The 22,136-nt window shown below is 33.9% G+C and overlaps 1 long non-coding RNA gene across 9 annotated transcripts; it reads left to right on the forward strand.

The window, feature by feature from the left end:
- Positions 1–1,025: 1,025 nt before the first annotated feature.
- LOC136025154 (uncharacterized) lies at positions 1,026–21,522 on the forward strand. Of its 9 annotated transcripts, XR_010617024.1 has the most exons (5): positions 2,221–2,235; positions 4,446–4,562; positions 6,811–7,775; positions 15,707–15,838; positions 21,404–21,522. It is a non-coding gene; the product is annotated as an uncharacterized LOC136025154 (long non-coding RNA). The 9 variants fall into 9 exon arrangements; XR_010617026.1 differs by lacking the exons at positions 2,221–2,235; positions 4,446–4,562 and adding an exon at positions 1,026–1,040; XR_010617025.1 differs by lacking the exon at positions 4,446–4,562.
- The last annotated feature ends 614 nt before the right edge of the window (positions 21,523–22,136 follow it).

The raw sequence follows: 22,136 nt of genomic DNA on the forward strand, positions 1-22,136 counted from the left end.
ACTTCTTTGATTTTCTAAAGGGTCTGATCGCAGTTCGTCCTAAAGATCAGCCTGCGTGTATATATATTTCAATATATATACACGCATTAATATATATATATATATATATATATATATATATATATATATATATATATATATATATATATATATATATATATATATATATATATATATATATATATATATATATATATATATATATATACAGACATGCGTGTATATATATATTAATATATGTTTTTTTTAAACAGAAAACTAAAATGAATCGTTAAACTGCTAGTTGAAGAGCTTGTCAGACGACAGAAAAAATAGAACAAAACCCTAGAAACTACACTTCTGTGAAGATTGCAGAAAAATTTACCCCCTTTTCCTCAATACTAAACTCGAAGTCTCATTACCCTCTTTCCCTATAAAAATCACTTTTCCTTGAAGTATCAACTCGGTGCCCCCAGCCGTGTGACAAAACAGAGTGGACATACCAAACCTACGCGTAAAGTTCACCACAATTTTAATGAAAGGTACCGACTAAGTATCCATCTAAACAAATTCACACAATTGTTTACAGGGCTAACAATTAGCGATTGGCAAAGAGTTATCGACATAGCAAATCATATAATTTAGCTAGACAGTCTGAAAACAAGTTCGAGATTAAAGGATGAATTTCACAAAAGTTGTAATTTCATTGTTAGATTTAATTTTTTGCAGATCCCCCCCTCCTAAGGGTCATACTTTTTTAATAGCTTAATGAAAGATATTATTAAGCTACAATCTGAGAGCGCATTTGGAACTATTTGAAAATTACAAACTTGTTTCAAACTAATTTGAAAATTCCAGAGTTGAACAATAAAATGTTTTTTCGTAGTTTAGTCTTAGATTTGGCGCTTAGACGAGTCAGGTAAAATTCCACATGAATACACTGTAAATGGTGAAAATTTAATTGGTTTTGACTGCAAAATTATAAGACTTTTTAAGTGGTTGTTTTAAAACACTTCTAACCTATGAGATGGCAAAATTTGGCATGGAGACTAAAGGCTAAGGTAAATAGCTGTCCTGAATATAAACTTGTAGTTAAATCAGATATAGGAGGAATTTGGGGGGTAAGATTAAATACTAGACATAAAAAGTAGTATCTTTATTTATTGAATGGCCTTTTATATAAATCTAATCCTTTTAAATAATCTAATTTTATTATTTTTGTGTAAGATAAAAATTTCAGTTTTAGGTCTTAGTCAAGAATTTATTACGAAAGATGCAATATGCGAAATTTACAAGAACAGGTATGTTAAAGTAAATATAAAGGGAAAACGAAGAGCAGAATTAGCTTCGTAGAAAAGTAAAATTCACCCAAAAGTTAAAAGACCCTCAAAATCTTTTAAATTTCCATTACATTTTAAACCACTCCAAATCAGATTGAAAATAATTGGGCAGAACATAGTTGGAACCTGTCTTAAAATTTTTATTTGCGCAAGAAAGCACTGAAAATTGATGAAATGTCCCAGAAATCAGACAAGTCGTCTAATGGATGAATTATAGCCTACTTTAAAAAATATACTGGAAATAAAACAACCTTCTCTCAATAAATACTACCTATACCACTTCTGAAACCTTAATTGAAAATCTATTAAAAATAAAAAACGAACTAGAAAACCAAGTAGATTTATATTTCAGTAAAAAATCAAAATTAACAAAATGAAAAAACAAATTGCCTATGAATAAAAAATTTTAACTTGGAGGTTTTATATCTTCAATTTTTTTTTTTACAAAATGTGGATTTTCAAGTACATATCCTTAATTTTAAGGCTTTCCAAATTGTTTTTCTGCTTTCTTCTCGGAACATGCTCCTTACGCTACCAACACATTAAAAGTAATGCTAAAATGAATCTAAGATGGTTAGGGTCAGTCGAAAACAGGCAGAGCCGTTCATGGCATGCTACAAAACAGGTTTCTTGCGGCCATGCCAATTTGATTAAAAAAGATACAAATATCGAATAAGGGCACATTTAAGACCTGACATCACAAAACTTGTTTTGCTTCATAAGCTAATAGGAAGGTGATGGGATAATCAGAAAATACGTCACAAGACTTGTTTTGTAATAAGAATAAAGTGGTAGCCTTGAATGTCTCTTGTTTTCGCTTTTAGCATGGATATAAAGGCGGATCTATCGAATATACAGGTAGTAGGTACTTCGAATAGAAGATGGTGTATGAGACATGAATTCTGATGTTTAAGTGGTATTTTGAAGTCTAATATTTTATGTGTCAAAACATTAACAGGTCTAGATAAATAGTTGTAGGTACTGGAGATTACCCCATATACCAGGTTTTAATATATGTCCTTCGCAGTGGAAATTAATGGACAGTAGATCTAATATATAAAAATTCGGGTGGGGGATATTTTCATCTAGAGGTTGGGTTAAAGCGTAGTTCTTATTTGGAAATTTGAATAAACTTGCACTGAAAATCAGGAATGTTTAGCACTTTTACAAGTCACACACTATTAATTGGAGAATTTGATTTAATGCCTTGGGATTTCGGAAGGAGTTTAGAAATGTATTTTCAAGAAGTTGTAAGTTATCAATCTTTATTATAATTAAATTTAAAAAGTTACAATTTTTGTCAATTAAAAGTAAGAAGTAATATTAAAACTTTAAGAGAACAGATATTATTCCGTATATGTGCCGTCTCCTTTTTAATACATCTCTCTTCACGCTCAAGTTTTAACCAATTCAGAAAACGTCTTTCTTTAAGAACTTTGAATAAAGGTCTGACTTTAGTGTAAAGAGTGGGGTATCGAGGAGGAGGAAGCCCACACATAGACTTCTCAGGCTTCAGCGCTTCTCCTCACTTTCAGCTGAAAAAAATAGTTTTTCTTAAAATTTAACTTCTGATTTTTTTTTTTCGAATAATATCCGGATAAATACTTCCTCAGTCATGGTAATTACTCTAAGAAAGTTCCCCCACGTAAAATACGTCCCCCATGAATTTGCCCCCGTAAAAGTGTGTCATCGCTACAAATGCCCCCCCCCCTAAAAAAACAAAACAACAGCATATTGTTCACTATTCCGGATGAAAAATTCTTATTACCTTTTTCTTCATAATCATACTAAAAAAAATACTAATTTTTACTTTATTTCTCATCATTTTTTAATTCATTCCGAAAATTGCTTCTATGTTGAAAACTTTTCCGAGATCCCTCCCCTCCATCGAGAAGTTTCTCGTAGATAATTCTAATAGATAGTTCTTCATGGATTATTTCTCATGAGGTGAATGAGCAAATTATATTTGAATTCAGCCAAATTTCCCCCGTGTCAAATTTCTGCTGAAAAGTCTACCCCCCCCAAAAAAAATATAACTTTCCTTCCAATGGAAAATCATCCCTGTAGAAAATAGCTCTCTTCCTAAGAATAAGTCGAAAGTGATTGGAGACCAACTTTCTAAAAGAGGGAGTATTTTCCAAGGGGAGATTTGCCGGTGATTATTTTCAACGAGGCGTATTTTGCACGTTTTTTTTTTTGGGGGGGGGGTATTTGTCGGAGAGGAAAGAATGTAACTTTATAGCAAAATAGACAAATGCATTTATGAATTTGCATTTAACTTACTTTTGTTTCATTATAAAGTTTGCAAAATTAATGTGTTTCTTTTTCAGCTTCTTGAAATTTTTGGTGCTGGTACAGCTTGTTTTGTATGCCCTGTTTCAAGTATTGAAACAGGGCGTCTATCTTATCTGTTTCAAACGCTTATCTATACCAACTATGGAGCATGTATCTCCTCTCAACACTCGTTTCTTAAAGACAATCAACGATATCCAGTATGGACGAGTCGATCATCCCTGGGCTGTGCGAATTGATTGACGTATCTGCAGAAATAGTTATTTCTAGTCGCAAGACGCCATATAGTACCTTAGTTGTATATTTCGATAAGTGTTATTGTATGTGCTAGCTTTCTTTAACTATCGGTTGATACATGTGCAAGGTCTCCAATCATTCAACTATATTCCCCCCCCCCCGGGTAGGCCAGCATAAATGTAATATGAAATTGATTTTTTTTCTGAACAAGACAAGCAAAGCTTATTTCGGCGCTCTCATATTGCTGTAATATAAAGTTGCCACTACGAGTTTTTTTTACCAAAAAATATATTTCTCTCTATTAACAGCATTTGAGCTCAATCTAAAAAAAAAATTAAATGATAATTTGATCGAGTTTTAGAGTCCTAAGCTGAAATTGTTTGCCTTTTCATGCAGATGATATTTCATGTAGATTTTTTCTGGGATAAGCTATATGTAGGATATAGAGACAATATATCTCGTATCTTTTAATGCGTAAATTGTGAAGTATAATTGACATAGTGGTATTTAAGGTATAAGTGGTATTAAATGTATCATATTTATCCTGTATTGTCTAGTTTCCTGCATTCTTACAGATGCACACATATCATATCGCAGGTGTGGGCCAATCATTAATATCACGAACAGTACTGTTCGCGATGTTTCACTTGGGATTTGAGTAAATTCATTTTCTCGGACCATAGAAGATAAGCTGACTTTACAAAGGTCATAAAGGTTTTTTACTTTCATAATTTTTCTGCTATTATCAGAATAAAGACAACTTTTGAAGTGTCGAGTTTTTCCATACAAAAGCTGTATACCTTTTTAATTAATATCATTTCAAAATAATATCAATTAATATTATTACTATTTTTGCTAGATGATATTTATTTCTTTCTTAACTGTTAAAAAGCCTATATTCTTGCCATAACAGAGTATTTCAATCCGTCCAAAATGTCTATCCTTAGGCCAGAAATTGAGCTCTCTTCAAGACTACCTATTTTGCCTAAACTTGGAATCCTTTATGGTCAGCATTTATAAAGAAAATCCATATATGCACCTTTTTGATGGCAGTGTTATTTTTATTGCTTGCTCAATCTTTACTTTAATTTTTTTTTTTACTTTTTTCAAATGTATTTTCATTTGTATATAGCAGTACTTATTCTGTGGACTGAAAAGAGTCTCGGGGTAAACTAAAATATCTGCTCAAAGTATGTTATTGTATTGGGCGGATTTAACATTTTAGGTGGTTTTGTTCTCTGCTCCAATAGGAGAGCCTTTTTTGGGGAGTATCTGGGTCGGTATTTCTACCGCTACGCTTCCCTTGCTATACTGTGTATCATTAGTCGTTGGGTGATATAAATGTGATGGACTTGTATTATTCGTCGAATCTCGTTTGCGACATTTTTAGACAATTTTGTTTGTTTCCGATGTTATAAATCCACGTATGTAAGGAAGCTAGCACATACGATCGTTAAGATCCTTGGGTCTCAGTATTTTAAACTGCGCCTCCTTCAAGCGTGTCCCAGTGAAACTCTTTCATTTAGTTATTTCCCTTTCAAGTCTTTCTGCTTATTGCTTTTTTCTAAGATTATATTTGTGCCTTAATAATATCGACAATACCATCTTATTTCAGAGCAATCTTTGTAGGGATCCTTTTGATCCATTTGGAGGGAGCAATCTTTGGAGGTTTAGGACTGATTCCTCCGATTTTCGGTTTAAGAAGGATTTTGCGAAATTCTGGGAAATTTATTTTGTAAATATAATTGAAAAGAGTTTCATTGTCAATATGAAATAAAAAGACGTTTTCTAGCTGTTTCTTTTTTTTATTTTTAATATTGTCTTAATATCCTTAATGTTTGATTTTTTTTTGAACAGTTTCCTGAACATGGACTCAGTTTATATAGCTCTGAAAGAGTGAAATAAATGATCATTGTTTCAAAATGTTCCATGAACAAAGAACTGAAAAAAGTAGTCATTATTTTTTTTAATTAGGAAAAGGTAAAAACAAAATCGCTTTTTATTTTCTAGAATATTTTAGGATTCTAGGTCGGTTCAACCAAGTACGGTGATAAAGCGGTTTGATTTTTATTCTTTTCTTATAATTATTTACGCTTGTAAGGATTTATCCAACTTTTTTCTTTTCAACTTATTTTATTTTTATAAGTATTAATTGTAAATTGCCCCGTGTGGACGTTGATAGGGAAACTAAAATCAGTCTGTCTAAAACTTGTGATCTCAGGAGAAGCAATTATGCAAATTGAATGAGATTATTCTCCCATTGGGAGTCTTCCCAATGGATGCCTGCGCTACGATCCTAAAACAGGTTTATTTGGCTCCACTTTGCTTCGTCTGACCTATATAGGGTTCCTTGTCCGATAATGCTTCAAATTGTACGATGCCATACAATTTGCCTCGAAATTTTCTTATGACAATAGTTATTAATCCCACCATACTTGTCTATGGACGTCTATATTTTCTCTGTGATAAGAATTAGCTTCTTATTTTAGCTTTGGTTTTATTTTGAAATAGTTTGGATGCATAATGCTTTGATTTAATCATTTTATAGAATTTCAATTGATTAAAGTCTAATTGCGTCTGTTTTGGAATCTCACAAGCATGGTTAAATGTGATATAGCAGGATGTTCTTACTTTAAAAGAACAAATGCTCCTTTAGCCAAAGTTTTTTTTTTTAAATAAAATTGTTATTGTTTTTCTTAGTTAAATATTAATTATCTGCATAATAACTTATATTGAATCGTATTATTTATCTATTATGAACTAATATATGTAGTTACCTTATTTAAACAGTATGTAAAGTATTCTAAGAAAGCTTTTAAATCTGTGGGTCTTGATGTATTCTAGTTTGTTTTAAAGTTAAGTCTCTCTCGCTGCTAAGAAAAGGAAATATTGTATCTTGAATTGGATCCTTAGTTGCTTAAGGTGTTTTTGGTTAGAAGAAATATACTAGACCTTTTTCTAGATTAAAGTCTAGAAGTGGCGAAGACGATGGCCACTCTTAGGGCTCGTTGCACCGAATTTTTCGCTTTGCACCGAATTTTTCGAAGAAAGATCTTGGGAATGCCTCTGAAACGCTTTGGAAAAAAGAAGTAATCCTCTTCGCGTCACCAAAAGCTGATCCTGATTGTAATAATAATACAAAAAAACATACCAGTATACATTATAATACCATTGGTGTTTGTTTTTAAAATGCAGTTTGAATGCAATAATCAAAAAGTTGTGTCTTGTATTACAAAGATCTAAGAGCTGTCTCCTTGTATCGTGTACCTTTTATTGCTTTTTTTTGCCATCTAGGTTAAACTGGTTTGTAGTAGTTCCTACCCATCTAGCCATAAAGTGTTGTTCCTGTTTAAGTAATTATTGCAGCTGAAGCTAATTGGTCTTCTAAAGGGTGGTATGATGGAGCATTGGCCTTGGTGAAAATATAATCTTTTGTCTAATGATACAGGTTTTCGAGTGACTAGGGGTTAGCGCACAAAAACAGGAAAATTTACCGAAATTAATGGGAACAAAAGAAGATGTTTTTGGGTGATCACGGGTCAAATCTGTCCAGGTGATGAACGTACCTGTCAATTGTATAGTTTTGACTAGAAACTGAATAATTTTGTAGATAATTTATTTTATAAGCACAAAATTAGCTTCATTTGCAATTGCTTTGCTTTATTCCAGGAATTATTTTACTGGGATTGACGCGCGACTTTTGCATAATGTAAACATACAAATATTTAAGTACATTTGCAGGTAAGCCCTGGTTGCCAAATGCACTGCATTAGTTGCGGACGAATTCTTAATTTTAAGACGATTGGATGTAGATTCTCTGCAGAACTGTGATTTCTCCTCTCTAATTTGTTCTCTTTCTGTCGCATTTAGCAACTCTGCGCTTATCTCCTTTTATACCTCGTTGTTTACAAGTTGATTGCAAGAGCTGTAAGGTTTAATAATGCTTGTCCTATTCATATACTGTCTTTATGGTGTCATCTAGTTAATGTGAATTTATAATATTGAATTTTTTAGTTGGAGAGAAGGATTAAGTACATATTACTGTGTATGTATGGTAATAGCTGAACTGATTCTATGTCGGTTGAATTTAGTGTTTTATCCTTTATTGACTAGTTTTTGTCTGTCCTATGGACTTTTTTCTTTTTTAGATTATATGTTAATTTTGTAGTTTCAAGATACATTTAATAAACAATATAATCCTCTTTCCCTTGTTTTGCTCTTCCGTATTAGGACAGAAAGAAAAAGACACTACTTAAGATCTTGAATATTGATTGTTGGCCACATTTTTACTGATTCCATCCTTTTAATTTGTGTTTTATTTAGTCGGTTATCGCCCGTCTGAGTACAGTTGATTTTTTTGTGACCCCAACTGTCTTAGTTTATAATTGCAAGTTCACTTGCACAACATTCGAGGCAGATAGAAGGCCCTTGTAGGTTTTGGACTCTTATTCCCCTTTGCAATTTCAGTCAACGTGTTGTTCAACTAACATTAAATTAACTTTTTATTAGTCTAGCAAATGTCTAAGTTTATAAATTGAATCAATTGCCTTGCCTGACGCTCAATACTAGGCGAAATTAACGGTATCATATTTAAATGCTAAATTCTTGGTTCAACCTGCCTAAGAACTTAGGTAAGCGTCCCTTGTTTACCTCTCATTCCAGGCAATCTAATGGTCCTATGTCAATTTTAAATTCTTGGTCAACCTGCCTGAGACTCTTGGCAGGTGTGACTTGCTAAAAGATAACAAATCGTGTATTGGTCAATAAGAAAGGTACCCGCATACTTCCGCCGTTTAGCCAAGCCAAATTAATCAAACACTATAGGAAAACTATAGGTTCTATAACTATATTAGCTTTATGACTATCTACCTTGGTTCTACTGCCCTAGCAATGATGCATGGACGGATGATAGATTAGACATATCTGTTAACAAATGAACTTACCTCCTTTTTAAACAACCCTACTAATATGAGGGTTAATGCCAGATTTGCTTCTCACTAAATTGGACTATCAGTCTTGGCTTTTTCTATAATTACCAATGACTAGATGCCCACAACTATTTCATTTCAAAGTCAGGGCATATCTGAGATGTATAAAAAGCGGTTCTCACGTTCTTGTTCTTGAGGTTATGTCAGAGTTTGTCAAAGTATCAGTAGTTTATCTCAAAATATAAGAATAGATTGTTGGATGAAACTGCCTTGGAGAAAGGGTGCTCCCCTTGATGGAAGTCAAAGATCTTAGGCAAAGTTGGTTTTGTCCCCTTTTAAAATAAATTAATTGAAGCAATACAGACAATGACCATCAATTAATTTACCCTCAGTAGCTGGTCTAGAAATGTTTATCTCAGTTTACAATCTTCATTGTTTGCTCCTTTGCCAAAGATATAACGATGCTTAGTTACTGATTATAACAAATTGAAGCAGGGTAATTATTGCCTGTGTTACCGAGAATTTTCTTTGAACGCAGAGGTATCTAAATTTGCCAGTCACGTATCCACTGAATGTTCCTTGAGGAAAAAATGTAGCTTTGTACGAAACCCATGGAGAGAGGAGAGCTAGCTGTTTACTAGAGATCACTAAGGTTTCTACGGTTAGCAGGAAAGGTTACAAGATGGTTTCATTGGATGGACGAAGAACATCAGGACCTGAGGCATGTTCTGCTATTTTTCTTTATTATTTTTACGTTGAGAGACAAGTTCTGCGAAAACAATGAGCTAAAAAAATATCAGCCTAAAAAGTAGAATGTTGCCCGACATCCAGGTTACTACATTGAAATTTGGTGAAGAATAACTATTGGGTTAAAACGGAGAGCAAACAAGAAGTGGCATTTTCGTTCAAGTAAATTTTAAGAAAACATGACAGTAGAAGAACAAGAATTGCCTTTTTTATGCATAGCCCAAAGCATGAGTAAAAATTTACATTATCATCTATCACGTCGTAACTTTGCCATATAATGCTCATAAAATGCGTAATAAACGGAAAAAAATATTTTGTAGAAGTTATCATGGAATTCTTATTTTTGCAATAAAAGTTGATTTCCTAGAAACTAAAAGAAAAATGTGTGGTTGCACTTTATCTCTATTAAAGGAAATTGTGGTTTTAACTATTTTTGAAATCCTTCCTTCCACTACCCAATAAAAGGCTTTTTTTTAAATAATCAGGTTTAGTTCTAAATCTAATTTAGTACATAACTTTTCTAAAGTATACTCATTGTCGTAAGTAATTTAAAGTTTTGACCATGTCATAGTTACTCGTAAAAGAAACAGAAATGTTATTTAACGCGGGCTTGACATAGTGTACCTTATAATCAAGGAGCAAGTCTGTTCTGTTGTTTTTTGTTTTTTTTTTTTCATCGGGAACCTGGCACACATTTGCTTCAGATGGGCCTTCACTGAAATTTAGTCGCTCCAACATTGTTTCAGACTTTTAAATGCCAATTCAGTAAACTCATTTTCCTGTTATTTAAGGTTAATTTCGAAGAGGAACCTCTCTTAACTAAATTTAATAACCACCCAAAAGAATGTGTACCACTAACCACTGAAATTATTTTGAAGCCATTTTGACTAGTTCAATAATAAAGGTACGCGGATTGAATTCCCGACTACTTTTGCGATACCAAAAAGGGACAAAAAGCTTTTTTCCACAATTCTTTGATACACTATAACCAAAACCAGGACTGGCTCTTCTTTGTAAAATTTATTTATCATTTTATCATTTCATTTGTAAAATTTTTTATCATTTATTTTATTTGAAACTAATTTGAATTATCAGCAATGATATACCTCGTGGGGGGGGGGGTTGAATATTTTAATGATATATTTCTGAAAATTAGATTGAAAGGTTGCCAAAGACTGCTTTCCGGCTATCCATCTGGGGCTTAACCAAAAAGTCACAAGGATGGATTTAAAGAAAATAGGAATTCCATAGGAGATGAATAGTGGAGCTTTAAATAGATAGGTGGGCGAAGGAGGAGCGTGCGCAGCTATGTTGGTCCTGGGTGGAATGGTAATATAGTGAGTTATTAGAAGTACTACTAGTAGTTGGATCCCTCTTTAAACTTCCCGTCTCGAATTTCATCCACTGCTTTAATTCTTAGGCTCCTTTATAATTTAGTTTCGCTAGCACGTAAACCTTTCTATTCCCTTCTCTTTTTTTGTCTCGATAATGACTAGTAAGTATTGTAAATAAAGAATTTTTTTATCTTTGAAGGCAGGAATCCAAATTAAAGCTCGCATTGTTTTCTTTTCGAGATATAGACTTTGCAGATTTTTCCCACTTTCCCCCCAATTAAATAACTAATATGTATGCCTTCTGTTACAACAGGTCGCATACTCTCGTTATCTGTTGAATAATAAATGTGAAGGAAGCGAGAGCAAGAGATCCAGTCACTATCTAAAATATGAAAATATGGTTCTTCCTATGAATTAAATAAAAAAACAAGTTCTTTTTGAATGAAAGTAAGGAGCAGCATTAGAACTTAAAACGAACAGAAATTATTCCGTATATGAAAAGGGCTTTTCCTCCTCAACGCCCCGCTCTTTACGCTAAAGTTTGACTCTTTTTCTTAACTCTATTTTTAAAACAGTAAGAAACTTTAGCGTAAAGAGCAGGGCGTTGAGGAGGAAATGCCCCTTTCATATACGGAGTAATTTCTGTTCGTTTTAAGTTTTAATGTTGCTCATTGAAAAAAATTGTTTCTTTTTAGTTTAATTTCTGGACGTTTTTGAATTAATGCATGTTTTGATCTAGGCTCTACGCACATAAATGACTAAAACGAAATTTGCATATTAATTAATTGCAATTAATCGGAAGATTTTGAGAAAAAAGGAGCGAGGGAGGAGGCCTAGTTGCCCTCCAAGTTTTTGATTACTTAAAAAAGCAACTAGAACTTTTAATTTTTTTACAAACGTTTTCATTGGTGAAAAATATACGCAACTCACGAATTAACTTACGTAACGAACTTCTATATTCGTATGTTTTTATTGCGTATATGAGGGGTTCCAACCCTCGTCGATACCTCGCTCTTTACACTAAAGCTTAGATTTTGTCCCAATTCCTTAAGAATGACCTCTGAATCACAAAGGCCGTAGAATAAATAGTTGAAATTACTAAAAATACTTTAGCATAAAGAGTGAGGTATAACGAGGAGGTAAACCCCTCATATGCCTAATAAGTTTTGTTCGTTTTAAGTTTAAATGCTGCTCCTTACTTTCAGTAGAAAACACTTTTCATATTTATTTTTTCATTGCTTTTTCAAATAATGCTAGAAAATCCTGCGCCCCCTTCATTCAAATTCTCTTCCCCCATGAGAAGTTTCTCCATTGAAATATCCTCCGACGTAACCCCCCCTTCAACTCCCCCCTAAACAAAAAATACCCCTGAAAACGTTCGTACACTTCCCAGTAACCATTAATATATGTAAACACAGGTCAAAGTTTGTAACTTGCAGCCCCTCCCACGGGGACTGCGGAGGAGTAAGTCGTCCCTAAAGACATAGTTATTAGGTTTTTCGACTAGGCGTAAAAAAAATGGCTATCCCAAATTTTTATCCAGAGACTTTTGGGAAAAAATGAGTGTGGGAGGGGGCCTAGGTGCCCTCCAATTTTTTCGGTCACTTAAAAAGGGCACTAGAACTTTTAATTTCCGTTAGAATGAGCCCTCTCGCGACATTCTAGGACCGCTCAGTCGATAAGATCACCCCTGGGGAAAAAAACAAACAAAAAAACAAACAAATAAACACACATCCATGATCTGTCTTCTGGCAAAAAATGTGAAATTTCACATTTTTGTAGATAGGAGCTTGAAACTTCTACAATAAGATTCTCTGATACGCTGAATATGATTGTGTGATTTTCGTTCAGATTGTATGACTTTTAGGGGATGTTTCCCCCTATTTTCAAAAATGAGGCAAATTTTCTCAGGCTCGTAACTTTTGATGGGTATAACTGATCCTGATGAAACTTATATATTTAAATCAGCATTAAAATGCGATTCTTTTGATGTAACTATCGGTATCAAAACTCTTTTTTAAGAGTTTCGGTTACTATTGAGCCGGGTCGCTCCTTACTACAACAGTTTGTTACCACGAACTGTTTAATAAAATTGTGCGTCTGAATGCAAGACACACACATGATCGTATATTATCTACTTCTGATTTATTTACTTTTTAAGTTAATTTAACGTAGCTATGATTACAACCCAAGGGAAGATGGAATTTATTTACTTAGGCTGGAAGAATGGGGCGCATAGGCAAGTCTTGCTTAGGTTGGGAAGACATAAATAATAGGATACTAGTGGCTCATTTTATGACTAAAAAGTGCAAGGTATCAGTCACAGTATTTTATGCCCCTGTACTGCTACAGGAACAAACAGACGGGGTCCGGGTAGAAATGTGGTATTTTTACTAAGGGATTAATAATGTCCGCGTAAATTTGATGTAGAAAGAGAAAATAGTAACGGTTATAGAATGTTGCAATTTTGTAGGTATAACAGTCTAGTTATTATCATACAGTATTCGGTGTTTCAGTAGCCGATGAGTTAATATGGCACTCACGTGAAGGTAAGAGGGTCAACCTTATTAATTATGCTATTGCAAAGCGAAGAGTGGCAGAGGCGATACAAGATACTAGGGCACATAGGAGTGCTGTTGTTGATTTAAAGGTAAATATTGCTGTCTAGTAGTGTCTAGGCTTAACATAAAACTGAAACTTAGGAAAGGTAACTACCTTCTGGGATGTGAATCTGAGAGAAACTTTCCAGGAAGAGTAGAATATTAAGCTAGAGAGTTTAAAGTTTGACAATGAAGAATATGGATAGAATAATTTTACGAAAATAGTTTGTGAAGTAGCAGACGGTGTCTTAGGGAGGGAAGCTAGAAACGAAGCCAGAAATATTAGTAGGAATGCTTTAAGTCTATTAGAGATGAGGTGGGTTTGTACAAGAAATATTTGAGCGATAGATCATATGAAAATAGAAGGAATGTTAGGAAAGTAGGAAAGCATTTAATATGAAATGAGGAAGTGTGAAGCAGAGGCCATGGATAAAATTGCTGAGGATCCGGAAGATGCAGCCACCTGGCATAATAATAAAATATTGAATTGGCATGTTAAAAAAATTGAGGGGAGAAAGTAAATGTGGACTTTTCCTATTTAAAAATAGGAGTGGGACCACAATTACTGAAAAAAAAATCAAAGAGATGGGCAAAACATTTAGAGAATGTGCTATACCGTTATAAAGCTACAAGAAATCATATAGAAAAGAATGGAAAAGTTTGTAAGACTTTAGAAGTGAAGGAAGATGTATTTTACGAGGAAGAATTAGAGACAGAAATAATAAGAAGAATTAGAGAATTGGGAAATAATAAGATCTCAGGTGCTGGTAGTGAGGTAAATGAGTTTCTTAAATATGGTGGCTGTACAGTTAGAGATAAATTACTGAAGATTATGAATGTCATTCTTGAAACGGAGGGAATTCCTAACGATCTTAAGAAAACTTTAATTAAACCCTTCTCTAAGAAATGTAATAAAAGTGAATGGGTAAAAATAGAAAGACCCTGGTTTTGTAGGAAGCAAATTACTTAAAATGATGATACTTGTTAGACTTGGAGATCTCGTAGATGAAGTTTTAAGAGAAGAACAGTTTCGTTTTAGGAAGGGGAACGGATGCGTCGACCAAATTTTCACTCTTATATTAGCAATTGAGAAGTGCCTGAGTCATTAGAGGCCCTATCCTTGAATGGTGTATCCAGGTAAATACATTAAAGTGATTAGTGTACTTGATCAGGAGTTGAGCAGGGCCGTGTTTTATCCACATTCATATGAATTACTTTAATCGACTTTGTTCTATGGAGCATAACAAAGGCTATGAAAGAGAATGGAATCAACTGAGGAAGTAAAACTGTAATAGACATAGATCATGCTGATGATTTGAGGGTCCTAAATGAAAATTTTACCAAAATGAATGATTTTTAAGGTTTGAGATTTCAGAACGCAAGAATAGGCTTAAAAATTAATATTAACAAAAGTTAGCCACTTGGATTAGGAATAAGTGAAGGTTAAGAGTTTATTTGGGGTAACGATAAGACCAGTCAAGTGAAGAGCTTAACTTACCTGGGTGGTATTATTAGTAATGATGGTGGATGCAGCAAAGACGTTAAAAGTAGAATGTTAGGTGAAGGCCCAGTGTGATATTTCACAGTTGAAAGAATTTTCGAAGAATATCAAGATTCTTTACGAACCAAGATTAGAATGTTGGAAGCTACAGTGATGATAGCGGTCAAGGATGGTGGGCGATCCGAAAGACAAAAGAGGATTTGCTAGGATTTTTCCAGAGGAATTTTCTACGGATAATTTTGGGTACCCGCCTGACACTTCAAACACTAAGCTGTACAAAAATGCGATTCTATTCCACTCTCTAGGGTTGTAATGAGAGAAAGGGTCAAAATCATGCCCAAGAAGTTGACATTGAAACAAACAGAAAAGAAACCTTGATAAAGATTTTTCAAAATTGACAAGTAAAATAAATACACTGAGTTATCAACAGCATATTTAGCACAACGTTATTTACTTCTATAATTAAAACATTAAAGCACTTCGGGCTATTATGCCCAAAATTAGTCAAATTCTTAATGTCGCCACTTTTATATAAAACAAAAATATTTTAGTTCCAATAAGGACACAATTACTATTCCTAATCCATCCAAGTAGTACCCGGGATCACGAAACAACATGTAACGTTTTTATTCCTTTTTTTTAGTTTTTTTTTTATTCTACTGCTGAAAGAATTTGCATCTTTCAAAAAACTGTATCTTCCTCTAAAGCTAATTTCTGAATCAAGAAATCCCCTTATTTTTCCTTGCAGAAGAAAATGACTGGTCAGCAAACACAACAGCCACAGAAGTATCAACAATCTCAAGAAATCAAGCACTGTGAACCACAGAAACAGGAGTATCATGAACAATCTTCTAAAGTAATTGAGCATTGTGACACCAAGGTATGAGCCCTTGTCGTGGGAAACTACAAAGCTGTTTAATAATCTTTCTTGGCTTTACTCCAATTAGCCATGGCTCTCAAGTCTTCCATCACTTCCATCAAGTTAATTTTAAATTAAAAAGCAACGGAAAAAAGTTCAAACGTTCTTTAAAACGTTCAAAACACATTTGCTTCGAAAAACGAACACAGTCTTTATTGTAAATATTTTTTGATAAACATCTGCAATTGCTATTTCATGATGAGCAAAACAAAATAAAATAAATTCAAAGTAACTATAAAAAATTTCTGAAACAAAATGCAGCTTTGAATCCCCAAAAATCGAAAAATTGTGAGGTTAGGTTAAACACTGTGGTCGTCCTAATTCCAAATTAATCCCTTGCGAAAAGGCAAACTTCAGCTAAATTAGCCATAGAAGGTTCTCCATCTTACTCTTCCGATTGGTGAAACAGGGAGAGCACTAAACGTCACCTTTGATTTATTCTTCTTTTAGACTTCTTTTTTATTTATTTTCCCTTTTTGAATTTTTTACTAGTGTTCACAGAAGGCGCGTCGAGGGCCTTGCGATTGTTGCCGGTTTCCTCACTCGCGTAATATACAAGAGTAAATTGGTTGTTTTGAAATTCCTCCTTTATCTTAATCCCAAAAATAAGTTCTAGTATATATACTGGAGTGTACCTGCTTTATTCCCGGGTGAGGTCACAGAGAGCCATAACTGAACCCTGTATACAAATGTTTCTTTGCGAGTCTTCCTTTCCAACAATTTTGTTGTTTTTAACATTAAGAATACAAATGAAAGTAGAAGGCCATATAGTGTTAGCTTTGGATTTTAGATGCCAGGTAGTTGGTCACTGAAAATGAAACTCTTTTCACGCATGAAACAGTACTAACGGACGAATAAAATATCACATTCAGAAAAATTTCGCGCGCGGCGGGCATTACCGATTGACAAAATAACCTATCTATTTTCAAAATACCCTCCTATGAACTATGATTTGCTATTATATTTCCCTAGATTTTCAGTACCCCAATTGACAAAAGTTTGTCTGCTAAAACTTACTAAAAGTGAGACGGTACGTCATAAACTCTATTTAGATCAACCTAGCCTTACTTTAGAATTCTTAAGGAGCCGTTTCATTATAAAATAAATGGTGCAAGAGCCAAATTATTTGTGGTAGGTTCAGAAACCTGGGGGCTTCAAGTACTATATTGATTTGCTTGCTGGATGTTCTTTCACAGACCATTTAATTTAGCAGCAAGTTGCATTACATCTTGGATGTAATATTTTTTCCCTTATTCCGTCTCTTCCTCTTCAAGATTTTTCTCTCTTTTCTGAATCTTCTTTTTCTAAATCCTTTTCTCATCAATAATCCTTTATCTAAGGATAAATAACAAATATAATCCATTAAGTAACACCATAAGAACAAACAGAATTTATTTGATTTTCATGGCTTCCGTTTTTCCACTGATTTATCCACTAACCGTTTGAAAATCAAAAAGTAATATCCGCAGTTCAGTGGGTATAAAACTAATAGTGCATAATATTTGTATATAAGTGTATTAAGGTGTATAATATATTACAAGTTATTATTTGGTTAAAAAAACTGTCATTCTGATTTAGTATTGAGATAAACGCGCACATGAACAAGGTCTTGACCAAGGTCTTTCACAGACCATTTAAAGACATTTAGCAGCAAGTTGCATTACATCTTGGATGTAATATTTTTTCCAAATAACAATGTCCAAACAATAATGTCCATTAGCCAAATAATAATGTCCAAAACCGAGCAAAATTTAACCTTAATAAATAAAAGTCGTTTTACAACTCCAACCAAAAGCACCTCAAATCAAATAAAATATTCCCCAAGGTATCACCTCACATCATAAAGTGCGGGGACAATTCATTAGAACAGGTAGTGGAATTCAGATACATCGGAAGTACAGTCGAACGAACTGAATCAAGCAAAAAGGAGGTACAGCCTAGGATTGGGCAAGCCAGAGGAGCTTTTAATCGACTAAAGCCAGTTTAGCGATCGAAAAAGTACTCCCTCAAGCTGAAATTGAGATTTTTCAACAGTAACGTTCTCCCTGCCCTTCCGTCTTCGCAGGATACTGAATATTAACTGGAGGGACCACATAACTAACCACACAGCTCGTTCTATCACGCATCAGCCCCTGGTAACAGAAGTCTTACGCCAATGAAGATGGCGCTACTTGGGACACGTTATCTGTATGGCGGAAGATAAACTCCCCAGAATGGTACTCAAGTGGCAACCAGAGGGAACCTGAAAAAGAGGAAAGCCCAAAAATGCACTTCGTCCTACATACCAGCGGGACCTGAAGTTTACCAATTCGACAGTCCAACCCCAATGGGAAAACGTCTGGACAGCAGCATATATTTGGGATGATTGGCGGCTCTTTCTGGATACACTGGATGCCTCTGGCGGTACTGGAGGAACTAAGGTCTAAGGTATGGTAAGCTACTGCAGATGGTAGTACTGAATGAAAGAAATAAAGTGAAATATTGATCGTCTGAGCTTCTCATGTTGTTATGCTCATAGTTTGTCTAAAGGATTCTAACAAGGGAAGAGCGAGACCCATCCTCTGGAAGACAAGGATTATGTAAAATTCAAATTCGTAATATTGGGCAAAACTTTAGCACTTTTGTGCCAATATTTTGTTTATTTCTCCTAAAATATGCTTTACCTCCCCCCCTTTCCATAAAAATTCTCAATACGCCTCCAGATGCCTACCCTAGCCCAGAATTTCACAAATTTTGGCGACGGTAGGTTCCCTCGGGTTTCAATTTATTTTGTAAGCCTACAGAAGAACAGAATTCTCTAGCTCCTCATTTAAACTAAAATTCACGATTTGCAGAAAGAAATTCTTATAGACCCCACAAGTGGTTCACTGACTATAGTCTTCTAGTTCATCAATTCCGAATCTGTTCGAACTTCACCCGTACAGCCAGTACTGACTAGTTATGTGACGATTTTCAAAAACTCATTATCGCAATTTTTCAGAAGAAGGATGAGTATGACACAGAACGTGCAAGCAACTGGAATTTCTTGACTCCAACACAACTGTTGCTGTTCGTCTCCTGTTTCGTGCGCAAACACTGCTTATAAGCTTTTGTTTATCAACATAAATTTTTGCCTGGTTTGCAAGGAAACGATAAATTTATTCTGAAAAAGAGAAAGAAATATTTAGAAAACGCTTGCATTTTATGAGACTATTTGCGTATCATGAATTATTGATACTAACCAATTATTAGGTTAGTACCTGAATGAAGCTATGAAGCACAAACAGCATTTGCAGCTCTAATAAAGGATACAAACTTCTGATTTCATTGAAAAAACTCACAATCAAAATTGCCACACACTGAGAAAAAATTACTAGATTTCAATGATTTTTTGGTTGATTTAGTGATTTTCTTCAATAATCTAGTGATTTATGTGCTGATTTAATGATTTTTGGTTTCGGCAATTTAAAAAGTCATTAGAAATAGTGATAAATCACTAGAGGAAGCAACCCTGCTGACGCTTTTCACTTTTTCCTTAATTTTTTTTTTATGTAAAACTTCGTCAGAAAAACAAAGGTATGCTTTGGAGCTTCTTTCAGTGGCGTCACAGGAGTTTCAATGGTGCCAGCAGTGGTAGAATGCATTGCGGGCAGGGAGACATTTCCTTCTAGATTTTTACTTCCCCCTAGACTTGAAAAAAATACCGTTTTGTGGGGTATTTTCACTGAAAAATACCTTTTCTGTAGTGTCAATACAGAAATAAAAAAAAAATTGCCCTCGTTAGATTTTGAAAATACATTTTGACCCCCTCCCCTATGGATTTTTGCAAATTGATCCCACTGGTGTCATTGAAAAGGCTTGCAATATGCAAGTGTCGCTTTCCTTTCTCCCTCTTTCTCTCTCTTTGAAAAACAAAAGATTCTCAGGACGAATCGAGTAAATATTACTAAGGATAATATATCAAGACATGTATTTTGACGTTTGTATTCAACAGTTAATGTCTTAAGCACTCATATTTTACATCTTTATGTCTCTTAGTATATTTATCGCAGTAATGATTATAAGCCCAGTTAACTAGGGAAAGTTAAAAAGATAACTTAAGTAAGCCTCGCTACGGTCGGCATTTTTGAAAATGGTGGCGAATAGCCATTTTCGTCCGTATGATAAATACAATAAAATACAATAAAAGAAAATAACTAAGTAAAAAAAAAAATTCCATGTTGCTTAATGACACAGTTTAAAAAGAAACGGGTTTAATATTACTCAAATTACACCAAATTTTTTTGTATATTTTATACAAGATTGCATATTCCCAAAAAGTTTTCTAATGAATTATTATTATCTATACATTAAATAGTACTTACAAGTATCATGAAAAGGAGATCAGAACTGCCGGTTTCGATTTTAAAGTCTAATGCTTTTAACTTAATTGCCTTCCTTTTTTCAAATACCTTCCTTTGCTTTAATTCGCTTCCCTGCTTTAAAATTACCTTGCTTTTAACTATACCAAAGGCTAATATTTCGTTCGTCTTTTTGTTCCGGAAAGAAAGAATTGCATTTGTCTAGATGCAGAAGCAGATTTTTTTTTGGGGGGGGGGGATTTAGATATACAATCTTATAAATTAATCGCAGTTTCTAATTGGATGTTAGCCAAACGACATTAAAAGTAAACCACGCTATGGTCGGCATTTTTGAAAATTACGGCCAATAGCTAGTTTCGTCCGTATCATAAACAAAAATACAATAAAAAAATAACTAAGTAAAAATAAAAATTCTATGTTGCTTAATGATATAGTTTAAAAGGAAATGTGCTTAATATTACTCAAATTACACCAAAGAAATATTTGTATATTTTATACAAGATTGCATATCGCCAAAAATTTTTCTAATGAATTATTATCCATGCATTAAATAGTACTTATACAAGTGCCTTGAAAAGGAGATCAGAAATGTCGGTTTCGATTTTAAAGTCTAATGCCAGACAATTATCTTCCTTTTAACTACATCAAAGGCTAATATTTCGTTCGTCTTTTTATTTCGGAAAGAAAGAATTGCATCTGTCTAGATGCAGAAGCAGGTTTTTTTTTTGGAGGGGGACTTACATATACAATCTTATAAATTAACCGCAGTTTCTAATTGGATGTTAGCCAAATGACATATTGACATTTCGTTGCAAGACGGTTTTCTTGTTGGATTGAAAATTCTAAGTTTTATATCATATCAAAAGCATATCAATATTGTGAATCCTATTTTGTGGAATTTATCTATCACATCTGCTTTATATATTAAATGTAAAAAGAAATGGAAATAGGCTTTCAATATCTGAGGTGTCACACACTTTACGCCAACTGGTGAATATTTAGGAGCGCCAAGGGTTCCAAATATTCCCATCACAAGTGGTGCTGTCCGTGAAATATCTGACAAGGTTTCGCCACGCTTGGTACGCACCATCCAGTGTATATGATTTCTGAAAGCCGGCAACCCTTTGTCAGTTTCTGTGTGTATTCTTTTATTTTTCAATAAGACTCAAGAATTATTCTTTAATAGGTGGAGCACTGCAAAGAAGACATTAAAGCACCTGCAAAGAAGCACTAGCTGGCGGGACGTTATTGAAACATCAGATTATTGTATCACGCAATGGTTAATAAATTGATTTACAAAGATGATGTTAACGGTTTTAAGGGCTATCAGATTTGATTTTGACAAGATTTGAGAACTATAACCAACATCGAAATTTTAATCTTGTCTTTTAGATTAGGAAACATGTTTAATTAGTTGAAGATGCCAGGATTATTTAATGTCTTCATCCCTTCATATAGGGTCCATTCTACTATAGAAATATCTGACGAACCTTCAGGAAATTCTCAGCCAAAACTAGCACTTCTTTGATTTTCTAAAGGGTCTGATCGCAGTTCGTCCTTAAGATCGGACCTGCGTGCATATATATATATATATATATATATATATATATATATATATATATATATATATATATATATATATATATATATATATATATATATATATATATATATATAACAATTCACTGTTCCCAGAGGAAAGTAAGTCTAACCGACTGTGTTTCAATTCCACTTCTACATTCATGTAAACCGTTAGTTTCTTCAAGAAAAGGTGTAAATACAACAAACATGGTAGTGCTCTGGTGAACCATCTAAGGGTATTAGAAATCTTTTCAGTAATGCAAATAAGACCTGTCTCTATCACATACGTGGATCTGATTTCAAACATTTCATCTTTGTGGCATGAACACCAAACCGTT

This window comes from Artemia franciscana, chromosome 3, assembly GCF_032884065.1.
Source record: "Artemia franciscana chromosome 3, ASM3288406v1, whole genome shotgun sequence".
NCBI lineage: Eukaryota > Metazoa > Arthropoda > Branchiopoda > Anostraca > Artemiidae > Artemia > Artemia franciscana.